The 16,874-nt window shown below is 34.9% G+C and overlaps 1 protein-coding gene across 2 annotated transcripts in view; it reads right to left on the bottom strand.

The window, feature by feature from the left end:
* The window catches only part of LOC149813049 (Asparagine synthase family protein), a 176,510-nt gene that overhangs the window by 12,267 nt on the left and 147,369 nt on the right, over nt 1-16,874 (bottom strand). The window lies entirely within an intron of this gene.

Below are 16,874 nucleotides of genomic sequence, written 5' to 3'. Positions count from 1 at the left end.
CACCACTAAGATAAAGAGATATTTAGCTCTGCTAGATGTAGTTGGATCACAAACCACTTGCATGCCGGTCGCAACTTAAGTGGATGATTGAAAGCATAGACCTTGCTCATGCTTGCCACAAAGACGTGCACCATTTTTCATTTTATATGCAGTGGTAATAAACCAACATTCTGTTTCTTCCTTCTCGTATACGAGCACGTGAAAGTACAGCTTTTTCTTTTGCTAATGACAAACTTTAAGAAAGATGGAGAAGCATCCTACACATTCGTAATCCTTCAGAGTTAGATGAATTTTCCTGGCAATGGTCATATACCTTCCTCCACTTCTAAAGGCAGGATCACCCCTTTCAGAGTAGATGCACCAAATAATTCTGATAATCATACTTTTGATAAATTAGTTTAAGATGCTACACTATGAATTAGTCCATTTATTACAGTATGTATTGTTAAGATTACTATATCTTTTTTGTATGTATATAATATATTATGTATATATACATATATATGTATATATATAATATATTCATTGTAAAGTCAACTAAAGTTGACCTTACACTAGTTGTTAGGAACTCAGCCCAACAGCCAGATTTGTCTTGGAAACTAAGCCCAACAGTCTAGTTGTTGGGAACTCAACCCAACAGCTAGATTTGTCTTGGGAACTAAACTCAACAGCTAGATTTCTAATTCAATGGCTAGAGAGGACTCTCTCTCTCTCTCTCTCTCTCTCTATATATATATATATATATATATATACATATGTGGAGTGTGTGTGCCTATTGTGGGTGAGAGAGTGATGAGTAGTATAGGCTCATGAGCGTGAGTGTATTTGTGTAGTGAGGTATTTTGTATAGTGTTTTTCTTTAGCTTATGTATTTCAAGGTTCATTATTAATGAAAATACATATTCATAAAGTCTTGTGTTGTATTTATTTTTCATTCATGTGTATTCCATGTTGGTATTTGGGTTTGGGTTTTCAGTGCCTTGGATTCCGCACCACTTCGTGACACAGTATCAAAGCCAAGGCATCATGGTTTTGAAGTCTTGTTCGTGATCACACTTCAAAGGAAAATTTTCAACTTGATTAATGGCTTGGATTCAAGGCTTTCTCATTCCGGTATGTACACTGTGATGTTATGGCATATGTGTTTAAAATGGAATTATTTTAAAATGAATATGTTTTCCATAAATCCATTGAAAGTAGAATTTGTAAAAATTATTGTATCTTTGACCAGAGTTACCGAAAGCGCCTATACCATAGGGGAAGCGCGCTTCCCCTATACGCATTTCAGAAGCCCGAAACATCGCGCTTCCGAAACGCGCGGGAAAGCATCCCTTTTTTAGGAAGTGTGTTTCCCTATTATAGGAAGCACGCTTCCCTTTTATGGGAAACATGCTTCCCCCACGCTTCCCTCTTTTTTTCATTTTTTTTATTTTTATTTTTCTTCTTGTTTCGCTTCCTAGGTCGGTTTCGGTTTGCTTCCTAGGTCGCTTCCGAGACGGTTCGTGATTCGCTTCTAAGTCGTCCCACGCTTCCCGCTTCCTAAAATTTTAAAAGTGCCTCGCTTCCCGCTCTTGCTTCCTCGACTAGCAACCATGATCTTGACATATGGTTTTGCGTAAACATAAAATTTGATTATAGATAAGTGTATTTTGCAAAAGTATGTAGTTTCTTAAAATCTTATATGTTTTTCATGTTTTGCAAAATACTAAATTTTATGATATGTCCTCTCGTATGACGCTTAATGAGTGTATTCACATGAATCGTCTTGTGATTATTATGATATTTTGATGAATTTTAGCTTGTGATATGCATGATATTTCAAATATATTCTTGTTCTCCGTAATATTGTATGCAAGGTTTTAAAACCCGTGACTCGGGACTCGACTCGTTCTTTATTGACTCGTGACTCGGCGGGTCAACTCGGTGACTCGGACCGGGTTTTGTTAACTTTTGATTTTAAAAGAAAAACAATTTATAATTTGTCTCAAACCATGTTTTTCAGTAAACAAGAGATCCTTGGGTTGTGTAAAGGCATGTAATCACTGAAACTGGGAGAGAGATGTGACTCTTTCTTAGGTTGCTTTTGAACTGATAACAATTGGCATCAACTAAATTAGCTTGGTTTTTGCTTGTATTACTTCCTGGGTTTGTCATTTTCTAGTTAAACCATTCATAGAGAGCAGTAGCATCGAAAAATGCATAGGCTGATCTCTCCCAGACTATCTCACAGGAATATTCCCAACTTACCAGTTACCCTTGTGTCATGCCCCCTTATACAGTATTCTTAATGAAAAATTGAACAACAATGGCATGCCATGTGTCCTTTTTGTTGTCCATGTGACCATATATAAATGTACATCCTTGACAAATGAACAAAGGTCATTAAAAGCAACTAATGTTGTAGCAAAAAACTCTAGGATATCCTGCTAAATAGCCTTCAAATTTCTTTTTTAGACAAAGGAGTACGGAGTAAGTTGAAGAATAACTATGGTGTCAGTTGAAAAATATGAAATTAAGTGGCATGACAAAAATTCTCGAAAGAGATGCAGCATATAAAATCCTGGTTGTTCACTCCCAAACAGAGCTAAAACTCTTTTCCCTATGAACACTGGCTCCTAATGTTGTTTCTTATGAATTAGCGGGATTTTTGTATTTTGATGGTTTTGTGCATTGTCAAGCAATCAAGAACTTATGTGAAGCTCTGTTGACATTTGTCTTATTGGTAGAAATTTATGAAAACGTTAGGAATCCGCTCTTGAGTGACTTCTAGCTACTGGCTACCACAAGGCCAATTACCAGTTTCCAACATATACTTAGTTCCATAATTTTATGCTTCTGATAATACATGATGAATATTATAGTTGATTATGCTATGATAGTGATACTTAGTACCTGTTACGAAGTTAACACACACACACAGGGAAGATCCAAGAGCACACATACCACAAATCCAATGAGCACATCAGTCCACCAAATCAGCCAACACAAGAACCACTAAGGACACACTCACAAGAGACCCTAAGGGTCTGTCTGATTGCTTGTCCAAGATTGGACAGACCCTTAGAACATAACAGACAAAACATATGTTCTGTCTGTAACAACCGTACTTCGTCTCATGTTTGTTTAACTCAAATAAAAAATCAAATTTCAAACATCCCAAAACTCGCCCGAGTCAGGCCCGAGTCAAGGCCGAGTCTTGTCAGGCTGAGTTTGCCTTGCCGGGTTGACTCGTTGGATGGCCGAGCCGAGCCGAGTCAGCCGAGTCAACGAGTTGACTCAGCGAGTTTTAAAACCATGATTGTATGTTCATCATCGTGTGAATGTGTTTACATGATTTTTTGAGTTCAAAGCATGATTCTTGATATCCAGTGTGAATTTTCTATGTTGAAAAATATGCTTTAAACTCTTGAATGATTTACTCATTAAGTCATGGAGGCTATAAATTGTTTAGAAATATCATGAATGTTTTATAGGCACTCATGAGATTGCGCTATTATGATTGTGTGACATCAATGTTTGACTTTAAGTTGTTGCTATATTTACAACCATCTTATTGTGCAAAATTATTTTGTAAAGGATTAATGATTCATTGAGTATGATCTTCGATAGTTGAAATTTATGAGATTAATGAGTGATTATTATATTTGATGGAATATTATCTCTTGATTTATATTCTTGGGTATAATGTCATGAGTAGCCTTTGTGATTGTTGTTAAGTTGTATATATATATATATATATATATATATATATATATATGTTTGGTTCATATTGTACATATATATACATATCTATATTCATATATTTATGTATATATATTTTATTTATATTGATATAATAGGTAAATACCCATTAGGGGTATTTTGATCTTTTTAATCCTTGTAATAGGTTGTGACCATTAGGGCCATATTAGTACTTTTATTTTATTGTTTTCTTTTTATCTTTTTCTATTTTTATAGGGATTATTTGGTCAAATACCAAATAGAGTTGTTGGAACAGTCCAACAGCTATATTAGTTGTTGGAACAGTCCAACAACTACATTGAGGTCTTCCTCTCTCTTGTATGTGTATAAATAGGGGGTTTTATCCCCTTTCATTTCTTAATGCTTCTCTTAAGCATTCATGCTCAATAAGATGAATATTTTTTATGTTTTGTGTTCTTCTCTTTAGTCCTTTGATGCCTTGAATGCACTTAGTGCTTGTGTTGTGCCTTTGTGTTCTTGTATTGTCCCTTAGTTGGACTTATGTATGTGCATGTGCACTTTGTGTTTATGATCTTGTAAGCTCTTAGAGACCCTCATCTTGTATCTCTGCATATTTCATCACATGGTATCAGAGCCAAGAAATCCTTCTTGGTATTTTGCCTCTTTTGGGTCTTGGGATTCTTTGGTTCGAGTTCGTGCTTCATGAAGGATTCATGATCATTGTCTGGCTTGGATTCAAGGAAAATCTTGACATGGTATGTATTTTATACTTTTAAGTGTTACTTGTGAGAAAACAAACATTTTCCTTATCTTGAAAAAATTATTTGTTATTTTTATTAAAAACTATCAACTCAGCTTCTAATTTGGATTCAATTCGGATATGAAAGCCAAAGCTCTAAATTGAATCAAATTACAATCTGATTAGATTACTCTACCATATCTAAATCCAAATTGTGGACATCTCTATATACGGGTACAAGTCGTTGGACCTATGTTAGCTAAGTTAGATTCTCTTTGAATGATCAAAATGAGTATATAAGAAGAAATCCTGGGCTTGATCCCTCAATGACTATGTCACACGGACTCGCCTTGGACGTTGTCGCACCCGCGTCAACGTGACACGAAGTGGATGCGGGTAAATTATCATTGGATTTATTTGTATTAAATGTTTTATAAGGTTTATAATATTTCTTTGATCTTGTGAAATTATATATGTGTATGCTTTTATGAGATCTAGTTTGAATCTTAGTTTCAGAACTTGTTTTATTTGATATGTACATATATGATATAGTATTTTTGAGCATGTATTGTTGGCATTTAGATGCTTTATTTGAACAATTCGTGGTTATACATGTCAAATCATGTTCATATTTATTATTGAACTTTGTTTATTTCTTTTTGAAAAATTGTCATATATTTTAAAATAAGTTGAAATGGTGTTGTGTGGCTTTCACAAGTATGGTCTTATGAAATTTTTGCTTAACTTGTGTTTAAATTTTTCTCTCCTTACTCTTGGTATATTCTTATATAAAACTTAAAGTAGCTTATAAAGTATTAAAAATTATGATATAGCTTATGAATAAATAATTTTTATATTGATATTTGATCATTGTGCACTTATGATTGCCTTACATGATGAATGAGATTGTCTATTCTTGCACAAGGTATTGTGCATGATTTCTTATGGGATTCATTCACTTTAATAAATGCCTTTTGTGAGACAATAGTTATGTTATTGGGTGTTTCTCTTGTTGGTTCTTATGATTGTGTTATTTTCTTAGTCTCGTGGTCCTTTAATGAACATTATCTTACATGTTTGGAATGAGATTTAAATATTATGTTTTTAATAATATTAAGTTGAGAATTGTGAGAAACTTCTTTGTGTTTGCCCTTTATGGGTGTTATAAGTGTTTCTATCATGGTTCACTTTAGTACTTGTCCATTATTGATGGACGTGCTTGTCCACTTAGACCTTTGGTGGCACTTGATTCATTGCATGCTTGTTATTTATAAAATATTAATTTTTATATTGAGCCCTCTTTAATGTTATATGTAATTGTTGTCTCATAGTAGACTTGTAATTTAGATTGAGATATCTCTCTAAACAACTTACTCATATTAACTATGCATATGATTGCACTATATTCATTCTAAGTTTTCATCTACCGTTATTGGATTTGATTTGAAACTTTGTTTTTTCACATCGGTTCTTATATATGAACTCCCTTATTTGAAAATTGATTTCCGTGAGTATTTATTGCATGGCATTTGTTTTGTTCATCACAGATTTTTTATATGATGCATCTTTTGTTTTTTACCTTATTGTTGGGTCAGAGTTAGCCGTTAAGGTGAGTTATGTGTGCACCTCAAGTCATCTTATCAATTTTATAATTATCAAATTTTATGAGTGTCATGTTGACACGTCTTAAATCTAATTGATAATTGATTGGCCTTTGGATCAATGTTTTTGTTCAACCAGAGTTTTTTTTTGGGGTGAGTTTGGTGTACCTCAGTTTTGTCAGTTTAGATTGTCGGCTTATAGTTTAGCTCTAACTGACGTTTGTTTGATCTTTGGTTTTGTGAGTGTATTGTATCGCTCATTTGGATATTTGGCCATTTGTATTATGGAAGATTATAATTATGTTTATTTGTAATGGCTATCTATTTTTTAAACCATAGTATTTCGAAAGGTTGTGAAATTTAATATTTTTGCCTTGATTTGTAAATATTTTTCTTACCTTCTTAATGACATTAGTTTGTTTTCATTACAAGCTCTCTTACCACGTGTGTTTCTCCTCCTATTATGCCTCTTATTTAAGTGTCATTTTATGTAGACAAGAGATGTTTTATATATATATATATATATATATATATATATATATATATATATATATATATATATATATATATATAATACCCGATAGGGGTATTTGTCTTTTCACATAGTTGTTTAATAAACAACTATTTTATTAGATTAGGTTTTTCTTTATTTTATTTTTATTCCACACATGCCATAAAGGGGCCCCACCATAGAGTCGTTGAGGGCTCCCAACGACACTATGGGAGCCCCCTTTTTGGCCCTCCTTTTCGCTCCTCTTTTGAGGCTTTTCCTTTTGTATAAATAGGGGTGAACCCCTTTGTATCTATTATTTTGGAGAGCTCTCTCTTTCAATAAAGAGTATTTATTTTAAGTTTGTGCCTTTCTGAAGGCTTGTTTATGTTGTCCCATAGTGGACTTGGTTATTATCTCTTGTGTATTAGACCATTGTGGGTCATTGTGAATGCTTTTTAGCATTCTTTATTTTTCCGCATACTTCATTACATGGTATCAGAGCCATTCGGTTCTTAGAAGAAGAAGCGTGATATTCATTTTCACATACATTGTCTCTTTCCTTCACACTCTTTGGTGACATCATGGAATCCAAAATCGACCTATCCTTCAAACTCAATGGAAAGAACTACATGATGTGGGCATCGGCAATGGAGAACAACCTCAAAGGTAAGAAACTTTGGGGTTATGTTATGGGTTCTATTCCGAAAACCCAATTGGAGCTAACCAAGATGGAAGGAAGCCATGAAAAGCTCTTGAGGGAGATGCTCACCTCAAAGCCATTGAAGACCACCAAAAGAAAGTTGAAGATTGGAAAAGCAATCACGCCAAAATCCTTGCTTGGTTCATGAACAATGTTGAACTCAAGGTATGCGCTAATATTAGCCAAATTTCGCCGAGCCAATGAGGCTTGGTTTTTTATGAAGGATATGTATACCCAAAAAGATCTTGCAAGAGCGTACTTTTTGCAAGAAAAACTTAGAACCACCAAATAAGGTGATTCAAGTATTTAAGATTACTATAGTGCATTAAACCCACTATGGGATGAATTGGCTCTTTTAGAGCCAAAACGGGTAGCTATGAAATATGTTGAATTAAGACAAAAACAAATGGAACAAGATCGATTGTTCCAATTTTTTTTTGTTTACGTCCCGAATTTGAGCAAGTGAGGTCATCACTTCTCCATAGATCCATTTTTCCTCCAATAGAGGATGTCATTGTCGATATCACTCAAGAGGAAACTAGGCTTGGCATGAGCAAGAACATTGATGAAGTGCTTGTTGTATCCAAACCCAGCAACAATGTCAAAGACTATAAACCACCCCACTTTGGAAAACAAGGAAACTATACTGGAGGAAGAAAAATTATTGTATGTCATCATTGCTATGAGCTGGGTCAAATTAAGCTTGCTTGCCCAAAGCTCAATGGAGCATTCAAGCCTAAGGTGCCCTCTCTTGAAGAATCCACCACCAAAGAAGATAAAGGCAAGAACGGTGACCTCAAGGAGACTCTTGGTCAAATATCTATGGCTCTTTAACAAATTCTTAAAGCTACTTCCTCCACATCGGGTGCGGCCATTGTGTCTACATCATCACCCGGTATGTATTCTTGGATCTTAGACTCTGAAGCATCCTTTCATGTGACCCCTCATGAAAATGCTTTAACTGATGTATGCATTAATTCAAAAAGCTCATGTGTTTTTATGGCCGATGGGACTTTTTTAAAAATCACAAGTATTAGAACACTTAACTCTAAAAATTCTCAAAATCTTTTTGTTTCTAAAGTAAGAGTTGTTCCAAAACTAAATTTGAATCTTTTTTTGGTTTCCCAATTTGCCGACCATAGATTTGAAGTATCTTTCTCATCTAATGGTTGCTTTGTGCAGGATCTCCAGTCCGGGAAGCGAATTAGACAAGGCTATAGAAAAGGAGATCTCTACTATATGGATCATCTAAACCTTCCTACAAACTCTTTTTGTACTTATGTCCAAGATAAAAGCAGTGAAACTTAGCATAAAAGACTTGGACATTCAAGTTATTCTAAAATGTATCTTTTTCCATTTGGAAACAAATTTTGTAAGAAAAAAGACATTAATTGCAAAGATTACATTTTTTGGAAAATGAAGTCTATTACATTTCCAACTAAAACTTTTTCTTTCTACAAAACCTTTTGAATTGGTGCACTCGGATGTTTGGGGTTCATCTCCAGTTATGTCTAAAGGTGGTTATTCTTACTATGTCACTTTCATTGATGACTTCACTAGATAAGTTTGGATATATTCTCTTAGTCATAAATCGAAAGTGTTTTCCTTCTTTAAAGAGTTTCATATGAAAATACAAAATCAATTTCAAAGTAATATATATATTCTTAGATCTGATTCGGGTGGAGAGTATTTGTCTACCGAATTTTAAAATTATTTAAAACAAAATAGAATTTGTCATCAAAAACCGTGTCCTAGAACTCCACAACAAAATGGACTAGCAGAAAGAAAACATAGGCATATTATCGAAACCGCTAGAACATTGCTTATCTCTAAAAATGTTCCAAAAAAATTATGAGTCGAAGTCGTCTTAACCTCAACATACTTAATCAATAGAATGCCTTCTTCTAAGTTAAAGAATGCCTCTCCTTATGAAAAACTCTTCAAGTTTTCACCCGACTTCAATCGCCTTCGCATTTTTTGTTGTAAATGCTTTGTTCTCTTGCATAAGAGAGATAAGTTGTCACCAAAAGCAATTTAATGTGTTTTTCTATGTTATGGGGAAAATAAAAAAGGCTATAGGTGTTTTGATTTTAAAAATAACAAACTTTATATTTCAAAAGACGTGACCTTAGAAGATGAGAATGGATTTGAAAAACTCGATAAAGAAAATGAAATTGACTATATGTTTTTGCATGATTTTATGGAGGATATATATGATGATTCTATGAATCATCTCGAAAGTATAGAGGATACTTGTGATTTATCCAATATTGATATATCACCACAAAATGTTGATATTAGTAATGAAAATATTAATGTTTACACCCGAAGAAATCAAGAAAGGCCTATTAGTGCTTTAGAGAAATTCTTTCAAATTACCAAATCTTTAGAAAACACCCGCGTTGAGCGATCTTCTAGAGAATCAATACCACCTAATCGATTTGTAACCTATGTGTCCCTAGCACCCAATTATCGGGCATGTTTAATAACTTTACATTCATATTATGAACCCGCTCATTACAATCAAGTCAAAACTCTACCACATTGGGTTGAAGCAATGAAAATAGAATTAGATGCGTTAAAAAAGGCTAATACTTGAGAAATAGTCAAACTCCCTCTACATAAAAAACCTATTGGATGTCGATGGGTCTTTAAGGTTAAAACCAAAAGCGATGGATCCTTAGAAAGATATAAAGCCAGATTAGTGGCTAAGGGATATTCAAAAGAATGTGAAATTGACTATGAGGAAACATTCGCCCCTGTAGCCCGAATGACTAGTGTCAGAACTTTAATAGTTGTCGCATCAACCAAAAAATGACCTATATATCAACTCAATGTGAAAAATGCATTTCTAAATGAGAATCTAAATGAAGAAGTATATATGGATCCACCACCCGGAGTTAATATTGGACAAGGTCAAACCCTTAAACTGTTAAAAACTTTATATGGTCTTAAACAAGCCCTCAAGGCTTGGTATGATCGATTTAGTGATATCATGATTAAATTGGGATTTCATACCTATTATACAGACACTTTTAAAAGTACAGGTACCAATATTGTTATCTTATTGCTTTATGTTGATCACATGATTATCACAGGAAATGATCAAAATAGTATTGTTAATGTTAAAAATATGTTAAAAAATAACTTTGACATGTCTGATTTAGGTTTCCTTAGATATTTTCTTGGCATTGAAGTTGCATATTCTCTCCGAGGATATATTTTGTCACATATGAAGCTTGCAGCAAATATATGTACTAAATATGGCATTTTAGATGATAAAAAGGTAGAGACTCCAGAGGTAATTAATGTGAAATTAAGGTTAGAGGATGGGTTCTTCTAGAAGATCCCACACCCTACAGGCAACTCATTAGATCTCTCACATATCTGACTATCACCAAACCAGACATTGCTCATGATGTTCACTCTGCTAGCCAATTTCAGCATGCCCCTACAACTGTGCATATGAGTGTTGTACTCCGGTCATCCGCTACATCAAAAACACAATAACTAAAGTGCTATTTCTATCATCATCTTCTTCGTTAAATTTGCTTGCTTATACTTATGCGGATTGGGGAGGTAACCCTAATGATAGAATCTCAACTACTCCATTTTATGTATTTTTAGGAGATTCCTTAATTGCTTGGAGATGCAAGAAGCAACAAAAAGTTTCAATATCCTCTACTTAAGCTGAATACCGGGCTATGGAAACTACTACAATGAAACTTGTGTGACTTTGAAGCCTTCTAAAAGACATGGGGTTGTGTGAAAATCTCTATAAAAAAGGATTTTGTGTATAAACACAATACTAGAAACACAAAGTGTGCACAAAGGCATAAAAGGAGAACTCTCACAAGTGCACAAAGGCACGGATACAAATGCACAAAGGCATAAAAGGAGAACTCTCACAAGTGCACAAAGGCACGGATACAAATGCACAAACGTAAAAAAATATCAACTTCAATATGTTGGGTCCCAAAAGAGGGCTTTACAAAAGTGTAAGTTACAAGGGGGTAACACCCCATATTTATAATACAAGGGAGAGAGGGAATGAGGGAGTGTTGGGCTCCCAACGGCTCTAAATAGAGCTGTTGGGAGTCCAACAGCTCTCTCTACTTTATGCTTTTTGACTTTGGTCAAAAAAGCATAAAGCCAAATAAGTCCAAAAACTAAACTAAAAAAGAAAAAGAAACCTAACCTAGTTAAATAAACTAACCTAATCCTAACTAAACTTAAAAGTAAACTAAAACTATGAGATTACATATTGAATTATGTTACATTATTTAACACCCCCCCCCCTCAAACTTAGGGTGACATAACCGAAAGTTTGCCAAGAAGGAAGTTAAATCTTGGAGAGCACAACGCTTTGGTGAAGAAGTCTGCTAGTTGGTATTCTGATGTAACATATGGAAGGTCTATAGTTCTTCTTAAGTATTCTTCACGAACATAGTGGCAATCCATCTCAATGTGCTTCGTGCGCTCATGAAATGTGTGATTTTTGGCAATATAAATTGCACTTTTATTATCACAACATAGTTTTGTGGGCCCTTGAACTTGAATATTCATATCTTCCAGCAAGTTGCGAATCCAACAATCTCCATGGTAGTAGATGCCATGGCTCTATATTCGGCTTCTGTGGATGAAAGTGAGACCTTATGTTGTTTCTTGCATCTCCAAGAAATTAAAGATTCCCCTAAAAAAATACAAAAACCAGTGGTGGAGTGACGGTTATTTGGGTCACCTCCCCAATCAGAGTCAGTATAAGCAATTAAATTCAATTCAGAAGAAGAAGATAGAAATACCCCATTGTTTACTGTACCCTTTATGTATCTGATGATGCGGAGAATGGCACTCATATGAACTGAAGTAGGTGCATGTTGAAACTGACTAGCAACATGTACAGCATGAGAAATATCAGGCCTCGTAATGCTGAGATACGTTAAAGATCCAACCAGTTGCCGGTAAGGTGTGGGATCTTTTAGGAGAATCCCATCATCAATCTACATCTTTGAACCTACTATTTCAGGAGTTTCACAGACCTTGTCATCTGTGATTCCTGATCTGTCAAGAATCTCACAAGCAAGTTTAGTTTGAGACAAAAAATAGCCTCTGTGAGAATAGGCAACCTCAATTCCCAAAAAATATGTCAGAAATCCTAAGTCTGACATTTCAAATCTTGAAGTCAGGATAGATTTAATGCTCTTGATTCCTTTGACATCATCACCTATTATTAACATATCATCAACATATAACAGTAATATAACAATCCCTGCATCAGATTTCTTAACAAACAATGCAGTGTCAGTATAGCATGAAGTAAAACCATTTTCAGTCATTACATTGTTAAACCTATCGTGCCAAGCCTTGGGAGCTTGTTTCAAGCCATAAAGAGCTTTACGAAGACAAAGAACTTTATTTTTAGGAATTTCCATACCAGGTGGAGCATTCATGTAGACTTCTTCATTAAGATCACCATTTAGAAATGCATTTTTGACATCCATTTGGTAAATATTCCATTTTCTAATGGAAGCAATGGTGACGAGACATCTAACAATAACCATACGAGCTACTGGAGCAAATGTCTCTTCATAGTCAATCCCGTATTCTTGACTATACCCTTTAGCTACAAGACGAGCTTTATACCTCTCAAGAGAACCATCACTCTTTGTTTTGACTTTGAACACCCATCGGCATCCTATAGTTTTCTTTCCACTGGGAAGCGTTTGAAATTCCCAAGTGTTGGCTTTCCTAAGCGCTTTGAGTTCATTCTCCATGGCTTCTCTCCATTCAATACATCGTTTGGCATCTTCAAAATTTTTTGGTTCAAAATATGAGTGAATGGCACTTAAGCAAGCCCGATATTTAGGAGAGAAAGAATCAAAAGATACGAATCTAGAGGGAGTTCTTCTAGTTCTCTCGGTTCTTCTAGGGTTTGAATCATGTGAGGGGATAGATTCGCTAGGTTCACTATATTGCTCAATAGCACTTCTAAAGGGGAGTCTATCTCTATGAGTATAGGTGATAGGGTCTCTAGTTATATTTTCTTCTTGAGAGGTAGTAGGGTTAGAGTTATTGTTGATTTCAACCACTTCATTGTCACTGTTATATGTTGATTCATCATCACTAGAGATATCAGCATCTTTAGATAAAAGATCAAAGAGAAAGGAATAGTCAGCAATTTCTAAATGAGATTCATTCTTTTCAAAACCACTATCATTTTCTAAAAATGTTACATTCCTTGAGACATATAACTTATCATTTTTAGTATCATAACATCGAAACCCTTTTTGGGTTTCGGAGTAGCCAAGAAAAGCACAAGGAATGGCTTTAGGTGAGAGTTTATCATTCTTATCTGTAAGGACAAAGCACTTACAACCAAAAACTCTCAATCTATTATAATCGAGTTCTTTTTCATATAGAGTTTCAAAAGGAGAGATTTTATCTAAATTTTTGGATGGAAGACGTTTAATAAGATAAACTGAAGCAAGAGCCGCTTCGGCCCAAAAATTTTTTGGAATACTTTGGGAAATAAGAAGGGTTCTAGTGGTTTCAATGATATGCCTATGCTTCCTTTCGGCTAACCCATTTTGTTGTGGGGTCTTAGGACACGATCTTTGATGGCCAATACCATAGTCTTCAAGATATTTCTTAAATTCATTGGAAAGATATTCGCCTCCAGAATCGGTCCTAAAAATCTTTAAATTACTATTAAATTGATTCTTAATTATCATATGATATGATTTAAAACATGAAAACACTTCGTGCTTATGTTTAAGGAAATATATCCAACAATATCGAGAAAAATCATCTACAAAAATCACATAATAGGCAAAGCCTCCCTTGGATATGACGGGTGCCGGTCCCCAAACATCCGAATGAACAATTTCAAAAGGTTTTGTGGTAAACATAGATCTTTGTTCAAAAGGCATACTTCTCATTTTTCCAAGAATACAATCATTACAAGAGAAAGTATTTTTACAAAGATTTTTAATAAAATGCAAATAGGATAACTTGGTGATGTTGGGATGACCAAGTCTTTTGTGCCAAACATTTATGTCTTTATGTTGGGCCACATTACAAAAAGGGGTTTTAGGGATTTGGAGAGAATCCACATAGTACAAGTCTCCCTTCCTAGAGCCTTCCCCAATCAACTTCCCGGACCGGTGATCCTGTATTAAACACTTATTAGATGAAAATTGAATGTCACATCCAAGGTCCGAGAGTTGAGAGACGGAAAGTAAGTTCAAATTCAATTTAGGTATAAATCTAATTTTGGGAATAAAAAAATTTTGAGTTTCAAAGTTTCCAATCCCCTTAATTTCAAGAGAAGTGCCATCCGCAGTTGAAACAAAAGATGGTGATAAACTTTTAGAATATTCAGAAAGAGAAGAGATGTTTGGAGACATATGAAAAGATGCACCCGAATCTAAAAGCCAAAAAGTTTTACCTGGAGGAGAAGGAGTGGATACGGCGGCACCGGAAATAGCTCCCTTAAGAAGAGGTTGAAGAGCTTCCATAATTTGATTTAGAGAGAGAGCTCCACTTGTAGATTCCTCTTTTTGTGATTGAGATGTGGTTGCCATTGCAAGTAGTTTTTTCCATTTAGGACAAACCGGTTTGATGTGACCGGGTTCCTTGCAAAAGTGGCACACAATTTTGCTATTGTCCCTTCTTCCGCCTTGACCACCATTGTATCCTTGATTTTGGTTTTTAAAGTGAGGAGGTTTATATGTCCTCAAGTTGTTGCCAGGCCTAGACACGGCATTAGCTCCATCACATTCATCTTGATTTGTGGGCATTGCAAGAACACTTGGATTTTGCTTGCTAATGCCCATACGAGTTTCCTCTCCACTTAACTTGGTAATAACATCTTCAATGGAAGGAGATGTGAAAGAAGATAGAAGAGAGGACCGAATTTGTTCAAATTCGGGTCGAAGACCATTTAGGAAGTTAAAGAAGTGATCTTCCTCTAATTGCTTGTATCTAAGTTCAATAGCTTCGCCACTCCACTTCGGCTCAAGCATGGCAAGCTCATCCCAAATAGAGGATAATTCAGCAAAGTACTCACGAATAGACATCTCATTTTGTTGTAGGGTCAAGGCCCTCTTTTGAAGATAGTACTTGTGAGATAAGTCTCGTGAAGTATACATCTTTTCAAGATAATGCCAAGCTTCGGAGGCTTTCTTGAATTTGATGATATTGGCATTGATCTTGGTTTCAACGGATGAGAAGATCCAAGATAGGATCTTGAAGTTTCTCATTTCCCATTCCTCATGTTTCTTTGAATATTCTTCAAGAGCTTTTTGTCTTTCTTCTCCTTCAAGAATTTTGATTTCTCCTCTTTCAACCATCGTAATTTTTGGTTCGGGTTCCGTTATGGAACCTTGAACATATCCCCAAAGCCCCTTTCCTTTAATATGAGCTTCCATATTTCCGGCCCATACATGATAATTGGAACCATTGAGCTTAAAGCCAAGAGAGAAATGAGAGTCTTTTTCACCCATTAGAGAGATAAGATGAAGGAGAAAAATACGTACCACAAAGAGATTTTAACTTTTACTTGTTGTAGTAATCTTCCAAAATATTTGATGAAGAGAAGTCTTCACGCCAATCTCGAAAAAATTGAAGGCATGCTTTTCGAGGCACTCAATATTGTGAAGAATCACAAGACTTTCCTTCTCAAGCAACCTTGCTTTGATACCATGTGAAAATCTCTATAAAAAAGGATTTTGTGTATAAACACAATACTAGAAACACAAAGTGTGCACAAAGGCATAAAAGGAGAACTCTCACAAGTGCACAAAGGCACGGATACAAATGCACAAAGGCATAAAAGGAGAACTCTCACAAGTGCACAAAGGCACGAATACAAATGCACAAACGTAAAAAAATATCAACATATGTTGGGTCCCAAAAGAGGGCTTTACAAAAGTGTAAGTTACAAGGGGGTAACACCCCATATTTATAATACAAGGGAGAGAGGGAATGAGGGAGTGTTGGGCTCCCAACGGCTCTAAATAGAGCTGTTGGGAGTCCAACAGCTCTCTCTACTTTATGCTTTTTGACTTTGGTCAAAAAAGCATAAAGCCAAATAAGTCCAAAAACTAAACTAAAAAAGAAAAAGAAACCTAACCTAGTTAAATAAACTAACCTAATCCTAACTAAACTTAAAAGTAAACTAAAACTATGAGATTACATATTGAATTATGTTACATTATTTAACAGACATTACTGGAGCTTCAAAGCTATGTTGTGACAACAAAAATGCTATCTATATTGTCAACAATAACACCTTTCATGAGCGCACCAAACATATAGAGATGAACTGTCATTATGTTCGTGATGAATACCTACGAGGAACAGTTACTCTACCATACGTCACTTCAGAATATCAGTTGGCAGACTTTTTTACTAAAGCCCTTCCTACTCTTCGCTTTATGTTTCTTCTTGGCAAACTTTCGGTCATCTCCCCGTAAAGTTTGAGGGAGGGTGTTAAAATATGTATCCATATATATATATATATATATATATATAATACATGATAGGGGTATTTATGTCTTTTCACATAGTTGTTTAATAAACAACTATTTTATTATATTAGGTTTTTCTTTATTTTATTTTTATTTTTTATTTTTTATT

Source organism: Nuphar pumila, chromosome 16 (assembly GCF_984573655.1).
Source record: "Nuphar pumila chromosome 16, dmNupPumi1.hap1.1, whole genome shotgun sequence".
Lineage (NCBI taxonomy): Eukaryota > Viridiplantae > Streptophyta > Magnoliopsida > Nymphaeales > Nymphaeaceae > Nuphar > Nuphar pumila.
The sequence above is the reverse complement of the archived record's forward strand: the minus strand, read 5'-3'. Positions and strand labels throughout refer to the sequence as shown.